Source organism: Bombina bombina, chromosome 6 (genome assembly GCF_027579735.1).
Source record: "Bombina bombina isolate aBomBom1 chromosome 6, aBomBom1.pri, whole genome shotgun sequence".
Lineage (NCBI taxonomy): Eukaryota > Metazoa > Chordata > Amphibia > Anura > Bombinatoridae > Bombina > Bombina bombina.
The window spans coordinates 274766090-274782849 of NC_069504.1; the positions used below are offsets into that span (position 1 = coordinate 274766090).

At 35.1% G+C, this 16760-nt stretch overlaps 1 protein-coding gene across 1 annotated transcript in view; it reads right to left on the bottom strand.

The window, feature by feature from the left end:
- Positions 1-16451, bottom strand: part of TBK1 (TANK binding kinase 1) — a 355855-nt gene extending 339404 nt beyond the window's left edge. The window contains exon 1 of the mRNA XM_053716863.1: positions 16184-16451. The gene's annotated coding sequence lies outside the window, so the exon portion shown is untranslated. The remainder of the gene's footprint in view (positions 1-16183) is intronic.
- Positions 16452-16760: the final 309 nt, after the last annotated feature.

The window sequence follows — 16760 nt, forward strand, 5'->3', positions numbered from 1 at the left end:
TGAAGCTGCACTAATTGGCTAAAATGCAAGTTTGTAAATAGCACTGAGATATGGGAGCAGTCTGCAGAGGCTTAGATACAAAATAATCAGAAGTATATTAATGGGGGGCGTGTCCGGGCTATGGTCTAAGATGGCTGCTAAACTGATAGCTCTGTAAAATAGATTTACAATCTGCCTGTAATCTGAAGATTGAATAGCCATCCAGAAAGAGTTCATACTTAGCTGAACGGGACCATATAATTATCTTTGAAGTAACGGGACTTCCCAGACTGGACCGCTGAGTACCTCTGGCGGCTCCTAAGGATAAAGATATCAGCTCCCCCCCCCCGGGAAACCGGGTAAGCAGAGCATATTAAGATTATCTGCATAAAACATTCTAAAGCATGGAGGAGGACTTATATGTCAAGATACAAGCCCTATTTGCTGAATTTGAACAGCACATGCACCACAGATTTGATCAGCTCATGGCATTAGCAGGTGCTCATGAAAAGAAGCCTTCCAGGCCTACTTTGGTGGGGGAAACAGTTTCAAGTATGAAGCTTGGCACCCAACAGTCGTGTGATGAGGGTACTTCTATTAGAGCCGCCATATCAGAGAGGGAGCAGCAGAGAGCTAACCCTGGAGAGGAAAACTTAGGAGACGCATGTGAACCAGATGCTCTGCAGGAACACAAGAAGATGACTCTTGCAGGGATCTTCAGATTGCTAATGCTTGCTGGGTCACGCGGGGAGGAAAGCGGCCGGCTCCCCAGTGTGCGGCTTGGCCAGTGAGTACCGGGTGCTGGCAGCTCAATGTTACTTTATTACCTTGGGAATCTACATAGGCTGTGGCCTAGGGCCGTGGCGTGTGCTGGACCCAAATATAGACTTGGATCCAAAATTTATGTATTTGTTATCTGGGAGGATGCCAGGGCTTGGGTATCTGTGCAAGTGGCAGTGTTGGGTGACACGTTCAGTATAATGGCGGATTTTAGATCGCCATGTTTGGCTCAGTATATTGATCACGAACTGCACCCCTTCTCGAGCTTATATCTTGGGCACTTTTAAGAGAGACGTTATACTTGATGCTGAGGGCAATGTTATAATATTTAATATTGCTGGACCCTTGGGCTTACTTTTAGTTCAGTTTCTATATACCTATTGACCGGTACGCTAAGGTTACCTACCCCTGTGGTCACTTTCAGTTTACCTTTCATTTTCTATGACATTTTACATGTGTTTGTGTTATCATATTTATATATTTTATATATAAAATATTATATATTTTATAGGACCACAAACCCTTATTTAGATGTATAGATAACGGTCACTTTATGGTTCAAAATTAGTTAAAACGGTAAGTAGGGAAAGCCTTGCTTTGCTCCAGTTATTAAGTGAGACAGCAGCATTCACTAGATGTTTGAGACTTCCCCAAGGGTTAATAGTATTGTAGTTATAAAAGATAGTTCTCCTTCTTTCATTATGCAGGTCCAAAAGAGGCCTGTGCCCCTAGATTATAAGGCAGAGATCATTGAGGTCCAAAAGTGTCCTAACTGGATATGGGGGGGGGGGGATTATTATAAAATTAGACCATTTATATAGTCCATTTGAAAACTAAAAGCTTTATGTGTGTTACGTAATGGAGCGTTACATATACAAGAGTGTTTCATTCTTTAAATGATTTCAAAGGCCAGTGCAATTTAGAGATTCTTTATATTTATGAGAATATATATATGTTCTTATTGCTGAAAGATAAATATGTTTAACTGTGTTGATGCAATATCCTAATAGAGATCAAAAATATAATTCCTATAACCCTATAGCGTGCCCATTCTATATAACCTCAATATAGGAGGACCATGAGAAGCCACTATATACTATTTGGGCTAAGTTTCTTAGATTATGAGTTATTTAAAAGTTAGAAGGGTTTCCTAGAATGATATTAAAACTTGCACTAAAAATATAAAAAAATGAGGATTGTCATTAATCGATCCAAAAGCGGTCTCCTTTATTAAAAGTTGACCTCCTATAACGCAGCCATTTCTTACTGAGGCCCAAGTGACCTTGTCTCTCATCATGGAGGCATAATGACAATTAGGCATACTAGTTACATATCATGTCTTTGTATCTCCTTTCTGGAATGTATATTGTATATTGGAAATATTTGGTAATGCGATAGATTTACCTCATTATTATCCAGTTTTATTGTGCCATATTACGTGTATGCCTTGTAACAATCCTTAAATAAAAATAATTTTTTTAAAAAGTATATTAATATAACCGTGTTGGTTGGGGAATGACTAATAAAGGGATTATCTAGATTTTAAAATAATTTCTGGAGAAGACTGTCCCTTTAACACCTTAAAGACCAGCGAAGTACCCTGTATGTCGCTGGTCTTTCTATGAAGATTGCGCAGTCTTGTAGCCAGCGGCGAGACCATGCTATTTCCGGTGACAAGAAGGGAGAAGGGAAAATATAAAAGTGCTATTATAAAGAAGAAAACCCTTAACGACAGGCGACGTATATGGTATGGCGAGATCATTAAGGGGTTAAAAATACTGCTATAAAAAAAAAAATATATATATATATACTGCTATAATAATTTCTTATTATAAAATGTATATAAAATGTTCAGTCACCAATTAGTAAATAGCACCCAGATGCTAAGCTTACCTAGCTATGCTTTTCAACAAAGGATATCTAAAGAATGAAGCAAATTAGATAATATAAGTAAATTGGAAAGTTGTTTAAAATAAAAAAAATGGGTTTCCTATAAATTTAAGGCACAGTGCTTTGAGGACAGCATGGAAAGTTCTAACATTGTTAAGAGGTTAACCCCAACAAAAGGGTTAAACACATAGTTAAACTGCTGCTCGGAAGTTGCAGAAAAGTGCTGGTCCAAGCAGACACAGTTGGTGAGCCAGTCAGTAGCAGCAGTCACAAAATGATGCCAGTCACCAATGTGACCAATGTCCATTTAATAGCTATATATTAATCTTAGAATGTGCAGTCATGCTTATTTCATTTTGGTGAGAACGTGGTTCAAATATTTATGACAATGAAAACTTAAAACTGCTAATCTGTTTGTTTCTGGATAGAATGTTGAATTGTATTACAAATACAAAACCCCCACAAGCTTCACAATATATGTGAAACAATCAAAGCAAACCTTAGCTCCATTACACATAAGCATACTCAGATAGGCTCAGAGTCATGAGCACCATTTGACAGCAGTGCTTACAACAATATGTTATTATGATGTTTGTTGTGATATTATAATATATAATGCTTTCTTCCTACTGTAGTTTGTGCTCTGACTTCGAAATGTATATAATTGTTGCAAAGAAGCAGGGGCGGGGACAAGGTTGTTAGAGTGAGGAACCAGGAAATAAAGTGTGTGAGTGTGAGTTAGTTGCTGTATAAATGGACTCTGTGTCAGATATATTTCTAAATTACCTGGATTTACAAACACTACATTTTGGCGACGAGGATTATGTTTGAACCCTATTGCTTTGTCTCAGCAAACAGTGAGTAACCTGCTGCAATACCCACAAGAATGGCTACATGTAATGAATACAACTTCCCTGTGTGTGACTGATGCAGAACTTAGCTCAGTAGGCCCAAGATGGCTAAAATGGATTCAGAGATTTGAAAATTATCTTATTGCTTTGGATGTTACTGATGCAAACAAAAAAAAAAGGCTTTACTGCTCCATTTAGCTGGAGAAAAAGTGTATGACAATTGTGAGTTTTCTAATGTTGAAAATGAGATTAAAGCACAGATAATACAAAGCTGCACTTCTTCAAAACTTAGGAAATATGCACTAAGAATCTGAACTATCTTTAAAAGATTTGCTTGATTATGGCAGAACATTAGAAATTGCTGACAAGCAAGCTGCAACATAGAAAATAGATCTACTGAAGATCAGTTTATTACAAATAGAGTTCAAAAAGACAGTTCAACATTACAGCTCACAAGAAAGAACCAGACCTCATGTGTGTTATGCAGGAACTGTGGGGGGTTTCTATCCACATAATGGGACTTGTACAGCAAGGAATAAGCAATGCAGGACATGTGGAAAATTTAAACATTTTGCAAAGCAATGTAGAACAAAATTGTATCAAATACTGAGCCACATACATCAGAGCAGTGGAAAGTAAATCTAGTCAGATCTCCTGATCAAAAAGGACAATATTCAAACAATGATGACAAATATGTATTTGTAGTAAACAACAGATGTAACCTAACTCAGCCACAAGTTGATGTACTCATTAATTACACTAAAATCACTGCATTGATTGATTCAGGATCTGCTGTTAATTTAGTGGGTGAACAAACATTTCACATGTTAAAACCATAACACAGCTATTACAGAGTAAAATATATATATGCATATGGATCAACTAAACCCCTTAATGTCATTGGTAAATTTACAGCCACATGTGCATTTAAACACAACAAAACAGCAACTATGTTTTATGTTGTAAAGGGTCAAAATTCTTCTCTTCTGAGTTTTGAAACTTCATCCAGTTTGGGACTTATAAAGCTTATTAATGCAATTTCACCTAGAAAGAGTACAGGAATCCGTAGCAGATCAGTTAGTACAACAGTATTCTCATTTGTTCAATGGCATTGGTAAATTGAAAGATTTTCAAATACAGCTGCATATTAATCCACATATAAAACCTGTAATACAACCATACCATTTAATATAAGGCACAAGGTTGATGCTGAAGTCAAAAACCTTGAAACACAAGGAATCATCGAAAGAGTGCAGGGGCCAACTCCATGGGTCTCCCCAATAGTATCAATGCCAAAACCCAAAGACCCAAATAGTGTAAGAATTTGCATAGACATGAGGCAAGCCAACACTGCCATTATCAGTGAGCGCCACGTTACACCAACATTAGATGATATAATTCATGATCTCAACCAGGCAATTGGATCCAACAAGCAGATATATAACTACATTCTCAACACACACAGGATTGTGTAGATACAAGCGCCTAAGTTTTGGTGTTTCTTCTGCTGCTGAAGTTTTTCAAAATGCAATACAGCAAACATTATCTGGAATTCCAGGAGTTAAGAACTTCAGCAATGATATTATTGTGTTTGGAGCTACTCAAGAGGACCATGATAAAAATTTCACTGCAGTTTTTGAGCGACTTCATGAGAAAGAACTTACCTTAAATTGTAGTTAGTGTGAATTTAACAAAACTAAACTAGAATTTTGTGGATTTGTCTTTTCAGCTGAAGGCATATCAGCAGATCCAAAGAAAGGTGAAGCAATTCAGAATGCAAATCCTCCTATAGACTCCAGTGAAGTCAGAAGTTTCCTAGGTATGGTTAATTACTGTTCTCGATTTATCCCTAATTTCTCTACTATTGCCACACCTTTAAGAGAGTTAACAAAGAAAAGTATGCCATTGCGTTGGACTGAAACTGAACAACAAGCTTTTCAACAATTGAAACAGAATTTGACCAGTGACAAGACAATGTCCTATTTTAACCCTCAACGACAAACGATTCTTTTAGTAGATGCTAGCCCTGTTGGTTTAGGTGCTATTCTGGCGCAGAGAGACAAAGGCAAGCATTATATCATTGCTTATGGTAGCCGTTCTTTAAATGATGTGAAAAAGCGTTATTCTCAAACCGAACGTGAAGCTCAGGCAATAGTTTGGAGTTGTGAATATTTTCATTTATATTTATATGGTTGTCCATTCATACTGATCACAGATCATAAGCCTTTACAGTTGATCTGGAATAATCCAAAATCCAAACCGCTCGCTAGAATAGAAAGATGGGGTTTAAGGCTACAACCATACAATTGTACTGTGGTCTACAAATCTGGAAAAGAGAACCCAGCAGACTATAAGTCTCGATACCCTATATCAGCAGATTAATTCACAAATTCTCCAAGTTCCATGGATGCAGAAAAATATATCAATTTTGTTACTAATCATGTTATACCTAAAGCATTGAGTGTAGAAGAAATACAACAAGCAACATTATCTGATCCTATACTGTATTAGTTCGGAACGGAAAATGGTACACAGCTGACTCTGACAAAATACATGGAAAAGAGTTGAAGTCCTTAGCAAGATTTGGCAGAGTGAATAATGACAACAGTATTATCTTGCGAGGTAATCGAATAGTCGTTTCGACATGTTTACAACAACAAGTATTATCCTTAGCACATGAAGGTCACCAAGGAATAGTTAAAATGAAAAGTTTTTTTACGAGAAAAGGTGTGGTTTCCATCAATAGATCAATAAGCAGAAAAGTTGGTGAGAAATTGTATTATGTGTCAAGCCACAACTCCAGGAGCTCACAAAAAACCTTTAAAAATGTCTGCATTGCCTGAAGCACCATGGTGTAATGTGAGTATAGATTTTTATGGCCCATTACCTACTGGAGATTATTTGATGGTGGTTATAGACGAATATTCAAGATACCCGGTAGTAGAAGTTATCAGCTCAACATCTTCAGTCACTGTTATTCCTGTTTTAGACAAAGTTGTCTCCTTATTGGGAATTCCTAAAATTGTTAAAACAGATAATGGTCCCCAATTTAACAGTACTCAGTTTAATAAATTTGCTTTATATCTTGGATTTAAACATAGGCGCATTACTCCTTTGTGGCCACAAGCTAATGCAAAAGCTGAAAGATTCATGCATTCTATGGGGAAATTTCTAAGGGCAACTATCGATCAACTCCCCATTGTACTACTGGCAGATCGCCTGCAGAGCTGTTATTCAATCGCAAACTTCGGATAAACATTCCGGATATAATTGATTCACTAACAGACACTCAACAAGGACTTGATACAAAAAGACAGTCATGCCAAAGCCAAGATGAAAGCTTATGCGGATAAATACTATCATACCAAATCTGCTCTTTTTGCTGTTGGAGATAGAGTCCTGTGTTGGCAAGATAGACGACACAAGTTGGATACTTTATATTATGTCGTCCCATATACAGTTGCTAGAATTCAAGGATCAATTATCACTGCAGTAAGAAACGGACATACAATTACTCGGAATTCATCTTTCTTCAAGAAACTACACAAAGAACAGGACACTGACTTATCTGATGCAGAAGATGATGATTCTGATATACCCAATTTATTTTTTAGAACATGATGATAATATGGATAACACAGAAAGCAGTGAGGGGGGAAGAAAACATAGCAAATGATCAGCCCTCAGATACTAATCGAAAATACCCTCTCAGAGAAAACAGAGGACCTCCTGAATACCTTAAAGACTATGAAAAATAATAATATTAGTGTTTTCATATGATGTATTATAATGTCATCATGCAACACTTATGTGAAATATAGTTGGTTTTATTTCTAAATATTAAGCATAGTATAGATATAGTTATATTTATGTTTAGTTTAATTGTTGTGTTTCTAATCTAAAGTAAGGGAGAGATATGGTGTTTGTTGTGATATTATAATATATAATGCTTTCTTCCTAGTTTGTGCTCTGACTTCGAAATGTATATAATTGTTGCAAAGAAGCAGGGGCGGGGACAAGGTTGTTAGAGTGAGGAACCAGGAAATAAAGTGTGTAGTTAGTTGCTGTATAAATGGACTCTGTGTCAGATATATTTCTAAATCACCTGGATTTACAAACACTACAGTTATATATGGTCAGACGCACACTCTTCAGCCTACCTCAATATGCTATCATAAAATTAGCTACTTTACTAAAAATAAATGAAATTTAATAAAAGAAGTTAACTGGAGTTTGTTTGTTTTTTAATTGTACATTTTATCTGAATCATAAAGGTTTAATCCTGAAATTTATGTCCCTTTAAGATCTTTGTACTAACTCTCTATAAACATTATCTAGAAATGAAATCCAAAATGTTTTTTTTCTTTCAGGATTCAAGAGTATAACATTCTAAACAACTTTGAAATTATTTCTTTTACCAAATTAGGTAACAGAAGTAAATAAAAAAAATCTTAAAATGACATGCTCTATTTGAATAATAAAATAGAATTTTGACTTTACTCTCCATTTCTTTTTAACTACAACACATTCTACTCCAACATCCCACGGATGTTGATCTTTGTACCTAATAATAATATACTGACATACCAGCCATAGGAGTAGGAGGAAGTTGCTGTATCAATACACAACCTATCAAAAGTAAAAGCAAACATACTGTATGTATTTCTGTATCATCAACAGTCTTGTTACTGTAAAAATTCTATGTACAATATCCTCTCTTGTATTTGTATTTGCATTTTCCCCACTTACGACAAAAAAAAAAAAAAACAAGAAAAGCAGTGTGGACAAGATAATTTTGGTTATTACAAAAAGACTCTAAATCACACAAAAAATAAAAATGCAGTCGGAAAAAGACTAAACCGATTCCTGTGTAGGATGTGAACCAAGGCTTTCATGAACATAAAGCTTTTTTTTTCCTTTCTACTTTCTATTTTGGGAAAAAGAAAAAAAAAAACCATTAGCTAAAGCATAACAGAAACATAATCTGCATCTGATAAGAACCACCGGGCTGAACTACTTTTCTCTTTTATAGTCAATATTTTGCAAACTATATTGCTTTTATATAATTATGTTTTCAAAATTAAAGGGATAGAAAGGTCAAAACTGAAATGTGTGTGTGGGTGCATTTTTGTATTAAATAGAACCATATTTGCAGTTCACATCCATCAGGAAAAATGCTTCTAGTAAAAGTTATTGCTGTTTTTCAGTGGCATTTGCAAATATGCTGTGAAGTAGGGCTGGGCGATATGGGCCAAAAAAATCGCGATTTTTTTGAAAAGAAAACGCGATTGCGATTTAATCGCGATTTTCTTATAAATGACTATAACACCTTCATTTTGCATTCTAAAGTTTATTTAACACTACAGAATCTTAATGTACATGTTTCTCAATGTCCAATACACTCTTGGAGCATAAAAATACAAACCACAAAATAGTTCAAATAAAACTTGCTGCCTGTGATGTGATTAAATAGTAGCCACTAGCCAGTTATTAGGTCTCATGACACACAACATTGTCAGGTTTTCTTGGACAGTCATTCTAACAGTGGACAGTGGTATGATTAACAAATGAAGCAGTAAAACCCACATACACACAAACACAAAATCACACACACAGTTGCACATATATATATATATATATATATATATATATATATATATATATATATATATATATATATATGTGTGTGTGTGTGCAACTGTGTGTGTGATTGTGTGTATATATATATATATATATATATATATATATATATATATATATATATATATATATATATATATATATATATATATATATATATATATATATATATGTGTGCATTGGAAACATTGCATATTAAGAATTTCTGGGGGAAAGCAAGCGGGGATACTTGCCTAGATGTACTGATTTCCTATGCAAATATTTACATTGATTTAATTTTGAGACATGGAGGATTTTAATTTCAGTTTTTTATCTCCCCCCCCCCCCATAATTTTAATGAATTTTGGTTTAACCATGAAAATAGCTTTTCCAATGCAGCAACCAGAAATCTATCTCCTACTGATGAGTTCTAAAAAGAACGAAACAGGCTTGTCTAGTGAGTGATTTCCGGTTTGCTGTCATATTCCTGTTTAAAAGGATCGCTGTGTTAAAACAGTATTTTTGAAGCAAAAAAAGCTGAGAATTTGCATACCTAATTTGCATATCTTACCCACAATTCTCTTGTGCATTGGAAACATTGTATATTAAGAATTTCTGGGGAAAAGCAAGCGGGGATACTTGCCTAGATGTACTAATTTCCTATGCAAATATTTACATACATATATATATATATATATGTAACATTGAAGATGCAGTTAAGTTAACCCAGTAGCAGAGGGGATTGCAGTTTTAGCCTTTTTGGGAGCCATGGGGTTAACTGCATCTGCTATGTATTTGAGCCGTTTCTCAGAGGAGCAGGAGATTGTGTGAGAGGTTCCATAATGTTTACATACCCCAAGTTTCAGACTGCAGACGTCCCTAGGGGGAAATATAAGTAAGTGGCTTTCTCTCCTGTTCATTCCTGCATGTGCTCTGCTTTTAGACTTCTAGATTGATCGGCTGCTTATGAAAATAGAAAGTGAAAGTAAAAACAGCCATTTTACAAATGTGTGCTAAAAGCAACCAATAGATGGAGCTGGTTTGCAAGAAATCACAAACAAATCAATATTACAGTCACTTCTGAGGATTTTTTTATTTAGCAAAAAATCGCGAACTCTTGCGGTTTTAAAATCGCGGGGATTAATCGCAGTTTTAAATCCCATATGCGATTAATCGTGCAGCCCTACTATAAAGACTTGTGCACCAGTACTCAAGTTCAAAGAGATGGCTGTGGTGTGTATTGTGTCTTTGTGCCATGCAAGCCACTGCTGACTCTCTGGTGCTGCTGTAAAAAAGTAATGACTTTTATTAGCATTTTTGCCAATGGAAGTATACTGCAAAAATGCTATTTAAAACTGAAATGCACCCATCACATTTCAATTGTGAACTCTCTATCCCTTTAAATGGATCTTAGGAACCATCCGGCAAACTGACGATCCACTAACATGTCTTTTTAGGAGCAAAACAACAATATTCATAGATTTATGTAGAATTATCCAAAAACCGTGGGAGCAAGGAGAGAAATTCTAGGATATATGGCTTTTTAATTGTATTTTATTTTTTAACAACTTTCTAATTTACTTCTATTATAACATTTTCTTTATTTTCCTTGTATGCTTTTTTGAAAAACAGAAATATAAGCTCAGGAGTGTGCACGTATGTGCAGCACTATATGGTAGAAGTTTTGTAAAGAATGTAACACATTAGCAAGAGCACTAGATGGCAGCACTTTCTCGCCATGTAGTGATCCAGACATGTATATGCTACCTATCTAGATAACTCTTCAACAAAGAATAACATAGGGACAAAGCAAAATTGAAACTTTTTTTGTATTATGTGCCTCTGTCTGAATCATGAAAGAAAATTCTGGGGGTTTATTTTCCTTTAAACAAAAAGTTTCAAATTTACTTCTATTAAAAATATACTTAATTCTCTTGGCATCCTTTGTTGAAAAGTGTACCTAGGTAGAGTCTGGGGGTTAAATATTTAGTTAAGGTCAGCACAAATGTCATGCTTTATAAATACTTTACATTAGTCAGCAAGGATAGACTGAATTTGTTTTTTGTATTTTCTCCTCAAAATAGAATTATTTTTTTATAAAAGCTTGTACCATACTGTGACATACAGGGTTTTACCAACCCTGTAACAGTCCCCAGTTTGTCACAGAAAGGATTAAACAACCTTTTCCACTTTAACCAGTTTGTTACAGTCAAGCCACTCCAGGCAAGCCTGTACCTTAGTTCAGTGGGTGTAAGGGTTAACAAACCTAGAAAAAAAAATGGCCAAAACTCCCCTTTAATGCCACCCACCCTAAACCATATCTGATGCCACCACTTAATTATATGGGAAATCCCAAGAAAAAAAAAAACCCAGACAGATTAAAAATCCCAAAACACAATTTGGCATGAATCAATCTAAAAAAAAAACGCAATACTGTTATTACTAGTCTCTTCTGTAACGAGGTTTAAATATTATACAATGGAAAAACGTAATAAAGGAACATTTATTATGAACAAAAGAGTCACACTGCATGCATATAAAAAATGGAATTAAGAAACACACAAAAGCAAAACAGTTTTTAAAAAAATTAAAAGGAGAAATATAACAGAACCTAATACTGTAATAGCTTACATATCTGTGCCAAGGGAGTTTGGCAGGGAAAGATGGTCACTTACGCCGTTTTATACAGCCTCCCATGTAGAATGACAATATTATTTTGATAAATTCAACATTAAATACTTTTGTTCCCTGAGGTAAGGTTTCTGCCCAGGCCCATTCCAGAGTGGACAACAAAAGGTAGCCACCCCTTTTTATGGCAAGCCATAGAAATACACTGCAAGCCCTATCTGAAGTTATAGGATACCTTATAAGTTTAGTTATGTAAATACAGTACACACACTTAACAATCCCATTGTGACATCATGTAGATTATTTTAATACTAAACATAACATTTCTGTCATATTTGGTCATCCAGTAACATAAAGTGATTAAAACATGTCTTAAGATATACTAGAGTGCCACCTCTCATCGACCAGCAGAAAAAGAAAAGAAAGAAAGGATTAATCCATAACATCCTAAAATCATGAGGTCTTCATGACACATACTAAGGAAAGGCTTCAAAGGGACAGTCAACTCCAAAATTGTTAATGTTTAAAAAGATAGATAATTGTTACCTATTCCCCAGTTTTGCACAGCCAACATGGTTATATTAATATACTCTTAACCTCTGTGATTACCTTGTATCGAAGCCTCTTTTGACAGCCCCCTGATCACATGGCTATTTATTTATTTATTATCTATTGACTTGCATTATCTGCCATTAGTGCAGTGTCATCCACAACCCATAGGTGTGATTACAATTTTATCTATATGGCTTACATGAACAAGCAGTCTCTTGTTGTGAAAAGCTAATAAAAAGCATGTGTCTGTGGTGGCTTAGAAACAGGCATAAATTCAGAGGTTTAAATGCTATAAAGTATAATAATACACAATGTTGGTTGTGCAAAGCTGGGGAATGGGCAGTAAAGGTTTAATCTTTTTTTTATTTAAAAAAAAACAATACAAATGTTGGTGTTGACTGTCCCTTTAATCTTACAGTCAAGTAAAGGGCATACCAGAACATATAACAAGGAAGAGGAATAAATGCAAATTTTGCAATACTGCGGAATAAATATTAAAATGTAGAACTTTTATGTTAACCAATATTAAGATATTGTAGCACCCAACCACCACCAAAGAATGATTAAAAAAGGAGAACTAACATGGAAAGATTTCATGACCTTAATATCAATATCCTGTAAGAAACAAGGAGTAAAATGAGCAGAATAAAAACGGCTAAACATAATCTAAGGAAGAAAATGTATTTGTTTACAAAAATAAAGCAAAACAAGTATCAGTTTACAAAAAAGGGTAGTAGAGATACAGAGATTTAGTGTCCTCACCAAACACTAAGAAATCTAGCGCATGTGCTCTTAAAGGGCCAGCAAACATAGTGCAGAATTATAACGTTATATTAGTACTAGCTTTATAGAACCTAATATTGCCTGTGAACATTTATTTAAAACAGTGTTTTCCAGACCCGCTCTCTGTGCTCTACTGAGCGGGTCTGTTTTTTTCACTGAGCGCATCTGGCCAGCTGTCTAATCACAGCCCGGCCCTACCGCGCCATTACACTCAGTGCAGCTCGCTCCTGCTCTGTCTGACATTGAGATTTACTGCTTACATTGGTATCAGGAATGCCTACTTGAGAGAACATGGGTTAGCCTTCATCTTAGTGCTCAGCTGGGACATAGGAAAGCATGCTAAGCAGGGTGGATAAAAAAAAACAATGATTAAAAAAAATCCGATTTATTTTTATTTAAAAAGTATTGTTTCAAATAAATGCTTTTTGGAGGAGAAATCTATTTAGGATGCATTATAACCCAAAGCTTATTCATCCTGAAATAAGGATTTGTTTTTAATTATGTAACATGAGGCTGTATATTCATGTCTTTAAAGTGTATTTTTTTTTTGTAAATGAATTCTATTAATCCATTCACAATGCCATGCTCTCCCAGAGGTTTCTGTAAGATTATTTATATATATGATCACATATCCTTGATTTTGTAGTTCTTAAAACTCTGAATTTGTGTCTGCAGAACTAGCAGGCCTTTTCTTCATTACAAAAATGTTATTAAACCTTGAGAAAGACAATAAAATGACATAAATCCACAATTTTTCTTTTATGATTCAGATAGAACATACAATTTTAAACAACTTTCGAATTTTACTTTGTGTCACATTTATTAATTCTCTTGGTATCCTTTGTTGAAGGAGCAGAAGTGCACTACTGGGAGCTAGCTGAACACATTGGGTGAACCAGTGACAAGAGGTATATATGTGCAGCCACCAATCAGCAGCTAGCTCACCAGTAGTGCATTGATGCTCCTGAGCCTACCTATGTATGCTTTTCAACAAATAATATCAAGAAAATTAAGAAAATTAGATAATAGAAGTACTTTGGAAATTGTATGTTCTCTCTGATTCATGAAAGTTTAATTTTGTATACTGTCCCTTTAAACGCATTGTTGTTGTGCAATGTACAAAGAATCAACACCTTGCTAAGTTTTAAAAAGGTCAATGAATAGAAGATTATTTGGAGTGGAATAGATCCGCACAAGGACCTAAGTGTGAGGAGAGAATTGCCAAGTAGTAAAAAAAAGAAAGTGACACCTATAATGGGGTTTTGGTTAAATAAAACTATTTAAATTGTTATAACTAAGGTAATAATTACTGTTCTCCTAATAAAGTACAGATGAGAAGTTGATAAAATATGAATGATTAACCTATTAAAATGGAGATAGTTCACCTCCCAATAATTTTATAATTACCAATCACTTTTAATGGTATATAACTAAATCAGTCATTTTCTGAAAAACTGGAAAACTAATCTGAAACTCCATTATAAAAATGAAAAATCTTTTATTTAAGTCTAATTATTGATTTAAATCAAATCCACCCTGATACTAAGGCAGCTCTACAGTGCGTTATACAGCTTCTAATACTACAAATATCCATTTTCATTAAAGGGACATAAAATCTAAAATTATTTTTTCATGATGAACATTTTAATTTAAACAACTTTCATAATACTTCTATTATCTATTTTGCTTCAGTATCCTGGTATCTTTAGTTTAAAAGCATATCTAGGTATACTCAGAAGCAGCAATGCACTACTGGGAGCAGGGTGGATTTGATTTAAATCAAATTGACTGAAATCATGATTTAAATTCCAATTTAAATCATGATTTTTAAAATAAAGGGTTTCATTTTTAAAGTAATATCATTTTAATTGATTGTTCCAGTTATATCAGAAAATGGCTGCATTAGTTTTGTACCATTAGAAATAAAGATAATTATAAAATTATTGGAAGGTGAGCTCTTTCCAGTTTAAACGTTAAATCATTCATATTTGATCAACTTTTCAGCTGTACTTTATTACCAATTTTTTTCTTTTGTGATTCAGATAAAGCATGCAATTTTAGGCAATTTTCTAACTAACTCCTATTATAAAATTTTCTTAATTCGTATACGCGCGCCCCTGTCCCCCTCAGCTTTGATATATCTAGCCCTTAGGTCCTTGTGCATATCTATTCTATTACAAACCATCTTCCATTCATTGAGCTTCTTGAAACCTAGTAATGGGTTGAATCTGTGAACATAGAATTGCAGGGGAACATTTGGGAACAGTAAAGTTAAGATTAAGAGAGAGTATCTGGGCAGCAGAAATGTCATATTACAGATTCTCCCTAAATTCTGTATCACAGGGGAGAAGCACACTGCCGGTTTCAGGCAAGGGAAAAGCTGCAGTGCAAATGACTAAGGGGCAAGAAGAGACATAGAAATAACTGTTCATGATTCAGATAAATAAATTAAATGTCAACAACTTTAAAATATACTTCTATTATCTAATTTGCTTCATGCCCCTGGTATCTTTGATTAAAAAGCATACAAAGGAAGTCTCATGAGCAGCAATGCACTACTGAGAGCTAGCTGCTGATTGGTGGCTTTACATATATATCTCTTGTCGTTGGCTCATTTGATGTGTTCAGCTAGCGCCCAATATTGCATTGCTGCTCCTTCAACAAAGGATACCAAAAGAATTAAGCAAAATTGATCATCGAAGTAAATTTGAAAGTTTTTTAACATTATATGATATATATAAGAAAAAGTGTGAGTTTTGTGTCACTTTAAGTGTAGTAGCTACTAAGTGTGAGATTGTGCTGCAGTTCTTACTAGTCCCTTGTACGCTGTGTGATTAAAGTATATCACCGGGTGACTGTGCGAAAACACAACAAACCGTGTGAGTTGGCAGGACCACCAGCAGTATAAGCTTTGGTAAAGTTTGACACCTCATTATTATACTAGGTGTAATGAAGTTGTCCGTATACAATTTGGCTAATATAACCTGAGAGCATTTTTCATGCGAACTTCTCAAAGGTGAAGTGCTAGTGATGAGGACATAAACTAAAACATAAAGCAGACAAAATAGAACCGCTACAGATGCCCGTTACTCCCCTCTTACCTTAGCTGTCTCAAGCTGCGTCCCTCTATCATAAGGAAACACTTCCGTGTGATGACATCAGGGCACAAACATGACTAAAGAGGTAGGGCTACAGGTTGACTAGCTCACTGGTAATGGATTGATGCTCCTGCGCTGCCATCTTTGTTTCTGGCAAGAACCATAATGCTAAAATAGTTTTCATAATTTTTTTCTTGTCTACTCACATGGTCTGGTCTTGTGACACACGGACTGTTTCGTTTTCTCACAGTCACCTGGTAATATAAATAAAAGAGGATCTCAATATGCTGAGTACGTAGTTGGCGCTACCTTTAATGTGTATCCTTCCTCCTCCCTCTCAGTGTCTTTTCACTGTAACCTGACAAACTACAGCTTCTCTAATCCCTGAAACCAGTATTGTGCTTCTCCCCGTGCCACAGACTCTTGGGGAGAATCTGTAATATTATTAGCGATCACTCCTGATTCTACTTATTATTTTCAGATGCAAATGTCAGCGTGGTATGTATGTGGGCTCTGCTTTTTTATTTGTCGACATTTATTTATCTTAGACCCAATACAGTGATTGGTTTACTATAAATGT